General features: G+C 40.0%; 1 pseudogene; it reads right to left on the bottom strand.

The window, feature by feature from the left end:
* Positions 1-279: 279 nt before the first annotated feature.
* LOC121776726 lies at positions 280-6,980 on the bottom strand (annotated as a pseudogene).
* Between the last annotated feature and the right edge of the window lie 266 nt (positions 6,981-7,246).

The following is a 7,246-nucleotide window of genomic DNA, read 5'->3' as shown; positions in this document are numbered from 1 at the left end:
GATTTATAAAACCACTTTCAAAGTTTATAGCAAATACCATAATTCATCTAAAGTTATGATTGTGCATGAGTTTTAATGCACTATCAGTAAAATAAGAGAGACAGAGAAAAGATAGTGGAAGTAGTGTTAATGGAGAGTGAGGTCTACATTAATAGTAGTGTAGTTGAATTTTTAAAATAATAAAAGTTGATACTTGTACGAGCGGACTAAAAATAAAATGGTTCATATTTTTCAGGACGAAGATAAAAGACCAATATTCCTTACCAAAAGAAATCATACTCAACAAGCGAGACCACGTAGGTAGAAAGAAAAAAAGATTAAGAGAAAGAGGCTGCTAAACATAATGATCATTAATAATAATAAAAAAAAGAGTTGTTAATCAATGTAATCGATTCCATTCCAACACATTATTGAATCTACACTCTGAACACATTGTTCCACGCTACTACTGCCGAGGGGTCTAAATGAACCTTGAAATGAGAATGAAGAACAAGTTTGAGATCCATTTTCTGGGCTTCTCATAAGCATCTCCATCTCCATCTCCATATTTCTACTCATAACCTCATAGTTATTGATCAAATGAACACTACTAATTTCACTTTGGGAACTCATTTCTTTCTCCACTCCTTCATTTCTATGATCTCCTTTTGATTCTTCCAACACTTGTAACTTCCCATTAACCTTTTCTTGCTCATTTTGTGAGTTGGGGTACATTTCCAACTCATCTTTATCTCGTTTTTTATCGAGCTGTTGATGTGTTACAGGATTGATTCCTAGAAGCCTGAGCTTCTTCTTTGTTAGAAAGGAAAATATGTAAGTAAGGAAAATAGGTAAGCAATGAAAAAAAATTAATTAGGGAATGAGTATTATGGCAAATCTTGCCAATTTTATGTAACCCTTGGCCTATTTAAAGGAGGCGTACCTATTGTAATTCTCTGAACAAGTTGAGTGAATAATACTCATATCTTTCAACATGGTACCAGAGCAAAGGCTCATAACAAAATCATCATAGCCTAATACCTTTCCCGACCAAGAAGGCGGTTATTTTCAACCTACAACATGTCAGACGATGAAGAGAAACCAAATATGAAGGAGACACGATTAAAGATGAGTAAAAATGTTACTCTAGCCGTTAAACTCAACGGGATGAATTATCCCCTATGGAAACGGCTGATGAGAGTAGCCATCGTGGGAAGACGAGCAAACAGGTATATCACCGGTACACCGCAGCCGCCGGAACCTGGAATGAATGGGTACACAGAATGGGAGGAAGCCGATATGATAGTGTTCTCATGGATAATTGACAACGTCGAAAGAGAAATTGTTGTCGACTTTGCACATCACCAAACCGCACAAGCTCTGTGGGAGAGCCTACAAACTACATTTGGAAGTATTGCAGATCCATATCTGTTGTACGATCTAGAGGAAAAGGCAGGCCGAATCGTGCAAGGGGAACATGGGCTAGAAACATATTGGCGACATCTCCACGGAATCTGGGTCGAAATTGACCGATGCCAACATCAACCTGTGGATTGCTGCGACAAGGGGATTAGCCAACTTCGAACGTATGTAGCAACAAGACGGCTGTTCAAATTCCTAACAGGCTTGAATGCAAGATATGACGGGATCCGAAGGGATATTCTCAAGGAAACCCCGTTGCCCTCAGCCGAGACCGCATACGGTCTGGTAAAACGAGAAGCTACGCGGTTGAAAATCATGTCGGCAGCAGACATTGATCTCCAGACCGGCGCAATCAACAATGGATCATCATCGGGCCAAGTCGGACACGGGTTCGTCGTCAGAAACCAGCCACCACCGCGACCAAAACAGCCACCACCACGAACCGCCGCTTAACAGCCCAATCGCCAAGGCGGTTTCAAACCCGACAAATCAAAATTTTGGTGCTTTCATTGCGGAAAACAAAGACATACTCGAGATACATGTTTCCTCCTCGTTGGATTTCCGGAATGGTGGGATGAAAATCAAAAGGCTAAAGCTCGATTAGCCATCGGAGTCGAAGATGGAAGCGGATTATTTCTGCAAGGAGCAGGGAATAGGGAGATGACTAACACCCGTGGGAGAGCAGGAGATACCAGTCCTCAACCGGGTGGAGGCGGCAGGCCCGGCGAGGCAGCCTTCGCGGAGAAGAAAGGAGGCGGGTCATATGGAGGTAACGGATTGGGGTTCAGAAACCCCGATCCCCAATTTGTTTTTCTGAATAAACCCCAAAGCATGAGTAATTTAATTTCTGGTCCTTATAGTTCAGAATATATGCAATATGACCCGGGAAAATTACAGTTAGGATCCCAGAAAAACTATATTCCACGTTTGACCCCAAAACTGTCTGAAAATTCTGTCTTAAGCCCAAATCGTTTTGCACCCTTGGAAAATATACCTATTGCATGCATTGCCCAAAGTAAAATTGACCCTAAGGAGAGTGAGTGGATTTTTTATTGTGGGGCAACTGATACTATGACCTACGATCTGAAAGATTTTTGTGAATTTAATGGGGCAACTAAAAGCCAAATTCAAACTGCCGATGGAGAGTTGACCGCTGTGGGTGGGAGTGGAACCATTGAAATATCCCCAACCCTGAAGCTTACAAATTGCCTCATGTGCCCAAATTATCTCATAAACTTATGTCTATCAGCCACGTGACGAAAGAATTAAACTGTACGTTACTAATGCATCCAAATTTCTGTGTATTACAGGATATCAGGACGAGGAGGATAATTGGGCGTGACACTGAGCGTCAAGGTCTTTATTATGTGGATGAGATTACTCAACAAGGTGGCACCGCGATGCTTGCTCACGGATCTGCAAATCGGGAAGCTTAGTTGTGGCACCGCAGATTGGGGCATCCATCCTCGGGGTATTTAAAATTGCTTTTTCCAAAGTTTTCCCATTTTAAGGATATTACTTGCGAATCTTGTGTTTTGGCAAAAAACCACAGACAATCCTTTAGATCAAGTGATACTCGTGTTAAGACTATTTTTTCTCTAGTGCATGCCGATGTTTGGGGTCCAACTCCTATTGTTGGTGATCATGGTTTTATATATTTTCTCATTTTTGTGGATGACTGCACTAGATTGACTTGGGTATATTTTTTGAAGCATAAATCTGACGTTTTTGAAAAATTTACCCGTTTCTTTACAATGATCTAGACACAATTCCAAACCACGATCAAAATTCTTAGATCCGATAATGGTAGGGAATTTGTTAACAAAGACATGACTGATTTTTTTAAAGAAAAGGGGTTAGTTCATCAAACTACTTGTCTTTACACTCCTGAACAAAATGGTGTAGCTGAACGAAAGAATAGGATAATCCTAGAGGTCACGAGAGCCCTGCTTTTTGACTCAAATGTTCCTAAATTTTTATGGCCCGAAGCTGTTGCCACTGCTGTCTAACTCATTAATCGTTTGTCTACAAAAATTTTGGGTATGAAAACTCCTTTGCAGACTCTCGCATCCCTTACTGATATTCACCCACCTCTCATACTTCCGCTCAAAATCTTTGGTTGTTCCGTTTATGTGCATGTACCGAAACACGAAAGAGGAAAATTTTCTGCATGTGTAATAAAATGTGTTTTTTTGGGGTATGGGGTAAATCAGAAGGGCTATCGATGCTATCACCCGGGGTCTAGGAAGGTTATAACAACCATGAATTGTAATTTTCTAGAAAGTGAATACTTCTATCACACCCAACCTCGGGGTCAGGGGGAGTGCTGTTCAGGGGGAGTGTGATAAAATTGGACCCCTCAGTTTTCCGATGCCACATCCAAGTATCTCGAACGTGGAACCAACAGAACAAGCTAGTGTCACTGTCGAGTCAGTGACATCTGCTGTAGAGCCTCCTCAACCGCCTACGCCTGAATCGAGTCCTCCTCCAGTGATATCCGAGGTAATTCCTGAAACTAGCTCAGATAATATAGTTATTACTCCTGACACTTTTGGTGTAGACGAGAATGAGAATGCAGCAATTGATGGTGATACCGGCCGCTATATACTCCCCAACAGAACTACTCGTGGGTCCCGGCTAAGAGATACAGTCCTGAGAGGATTAGTAGAAGCCGATATTCTATGGTGAATCTGGCTAAAGCAAATCTAACAGAGATGGCTAGGGCGTTTGAAGCAGCACTTTACGAAGAAGAAGAAATCCCATATACGGCCGAGGAGGCTATGAAAATTGCTCACTGGCGAGAAGCAATGCTAGTAGAAATGCGGGCTCTGATGAAGAACAATACATGGGAAGTATGTCTTAAACCTGATGGAGTTCGAACTGTGGGATGCAGATGGGTCTTCACTATCAAACGGAGGCCAGATGGGTCGATTGAAAGGTATAAGGCGAGACTTGTGGCCAAAGGATACACTCAGACTTATGGAGTTGATTATGCTGAAACATTCTCACCGGTAGCAAAAATGAGTACTATTCGAGTGCTCTTCTCAATAGCGGCAGTCAGAGAATGGCCACTACATCAGTTCGACGTGACAAACGCATTCTTACATGGGGAATTGAAGAAGCCCATTTACATGGAGCCACCACCTGGATTTGTTGGAGATTTCGAAGGAGGAAAGATTTGCAAACTAAAACGAACACTATATGGGCTAAAGCAGTCACCTAGAGCTTGGTTTGAGAGATTCTCTGAGGCAATGAAGAAGTATGGGTATGAACAAAGCAACTCTGATCATACATTATTCTTGAATAAAAGAGAAGGAAAGATTACATGCCTCATTATCTATGTAGATGACATGATTCTCACGGGAGATGATGAAGAGGAAATAAGCAAGCTAAGGAAGAATTTGTTTGTAGAGTTTGAAATGAAGGACTTGGGATTACTAAAGTACTTTCTGGGTATAGAAGTGCTAAGGTCAAAGAAGGGGATCTTCATCAGTCAGAGGAAATATGTACTTGACTTGTTAACCGAGACAGGACTACTGGACTGTAAGCCAGCAGATACTCCTATGGTTCAGAATCATGGTCTGCGGATAGTTGAAGGAGCTGAAGCCACTCACCGCACGAGATATGTACGTTTAGTTGGGAAATTGATATACCTATCCCACACTAGACCCGACATAGCTTATGCAGTTGGAGTAGTTAGTCAGTTTATGCATGCACCTCAAGTAGCTCACTGGGAAGCAACACTGAGGATTGTTCGATATCTGAAAGGGACAGCGAACCATGGGATTCTATTCGAGAATCATGGACATTTAGAGATTCATGGATTCATGGATGCTAATTGGGCAGGGAACCCAAATGACAGAAAATCAACTGCTGGATATTTTACCTTTGTGGGAGGAAATCTTGTCACGTGGAGAAGCAAAAAACAGAAAGTGGTAGCCTTGTCAAGTGCAGAAGCTGAATTTCGAGGGATTAAGAGTGGGTTGACTGAGATTTTGTGGCTGAGGAAATTGATGACTGAGTTGAACTTAAACTCACAGAAGTCATGTAAGTTGTTCGGTGATAATAAGGCGGCAATCAGTATATCTGAAAATCCAGTTCAGCATGATCGGACAAAACATGTCGAGGTGGATCGACATTTCATCAAGGACAATATAGAGGCCAAGACGGTAGAACTTCCTTTTGTGAGATCTGAAGATCAGTTGGCGGATATACTCACGAAAGCTGCCGATGCAAGAAGCTTCCATGAGGTATTGGGCAAGTTAAGTATCGGTAATCCCATTACTTAACTTGAGGGGGAGTGTTAGAAAGGAAAATATGTAAGTAAGAAAAATAGGTAAGCAAGGAAAAAAAATTAATTAGTGAATGAGTATTATGGCAAATCTTGCCAATTTTATGTAACCCTTGGCCTATTTAAAGGAGGCGTACCTATTGTAATTCTCTGAACAAGTTGAATGAATAATCCTCATATCTTTCAACATTCTTGATCTTGGTGTTCCGGTGATTTTTGATCTCGTCGTCCTTTCGCCCCAAAAAGTGTGAGGCGATTTTGGACCACCTAAACGTACGAAAAATACTAATATTATTAGTCGCTTTTATTTTAAAAAATTAAAGTTTTTACGCATTAAAAGTGATTCAAAATTAGTGGACCTGCTACTTTGAATGCAAAACGTTATTCAAATTTAGTGAACCTACTGAATACGAAACAAACGTTTTTTAATCTACTTGTCTAAAAATAATAATGAGACCCAATAAGTAAAGTTATTGTGTCAAAAATTTGTCGATTGAAAAAAGAAAGAATGAAATCATTTTATTCTTGAATAATAGAACTAGGACCTGTTGCCAAGGCGAGTATGAAGCTCTATAATATGATTCTCTTCAATTTCCGAAAAAGCCCCTCTTTTTAAGTCAGGTCTCAAATAATTGATCCACCTCAATCTGCAGCTCTTCCCACACCTTAATAAACCTACTTGAATTTCACACAATTAAGAATAAAATGCAAAAATTTTAGATTTGATTTTTCAAAATATAATTTATCTGTCATGTTTACTTTTGCATAAAACCCTACACATCATTCTAAATGAGGACCCCACAATCGAATAACACTACTTTTTTCATCCCTCTCTATTACCTTACTAATTGCGCATTAAAACCCGTGTCGTTTATAAATTTATCTATTTTTTTGGATGGCGGTAGTATGTAATAAAGGAATCATAATGAACAAACCTACAAACTTGGGCACTGTTCTCCAACACTGAATGCCGTTATTGAGAATGAAAGTCATGAGCTTGTGGTCTTCCTTGATCGTCCACAGACCTCTCTTGAGACCGATCTTGTCACAACAAGGTTGTCTTACCATTTTTCGGGTCACCGAAAATCTCGAGTAAAATTAAAAAGTAACCAAAATGAAGTGGGTAAAGAGACCTTTGTATAGAACAAAAGATTGAAGAGGATGAAATGTTTGATCAAAGGGAGCTTATATTAGAAACAAGATTCTTTCGGACAGATCATGGATGGATTCATGACATAAATAATGAATAGTGATGTCTAAGGGGGAGGTGTTAAGGTACATGATTGAATGAAAAGAAGCATAAAAACGGCGAAGGCCTAAAAAGCATGGGATGTGTGACAATATTATAAATTGCACCATCATTTGTGCACATATAAAATAGTCTTATCTTGTTTTCGGTATAATGGATGACTTGGTTCCGGTCGTGTTTCAATCTCATATTTTATTACATCATCATTAAACATCATTTTGTTTTGTATAATAAATGATTGTGAGTGAGGATAAATAGATTATTCCTTTGTTTGACAAAATCCTCATTATGCAACAAAAAAGTAT

The sequence above is a fragment of the Salvia splendens genome, chromosome 18, assembly GCF_004379255.2.
Source record: "Salvia splendens isolate huo1 chromosome 18, SspV2, whole genome shotgun sequence".
Lineage (NCBI taxonomy): Eukaryota > Viridiplantae > Streptophyta > Magnoliopsida > Lamiales > Lamiaceae > Salvia > Salvia splendens.
The sequence above is the reverse complement of the archived record's forward strand: the minus strand, read 5'-3'. Positions and strand labels throughout refer to the sequence as shown.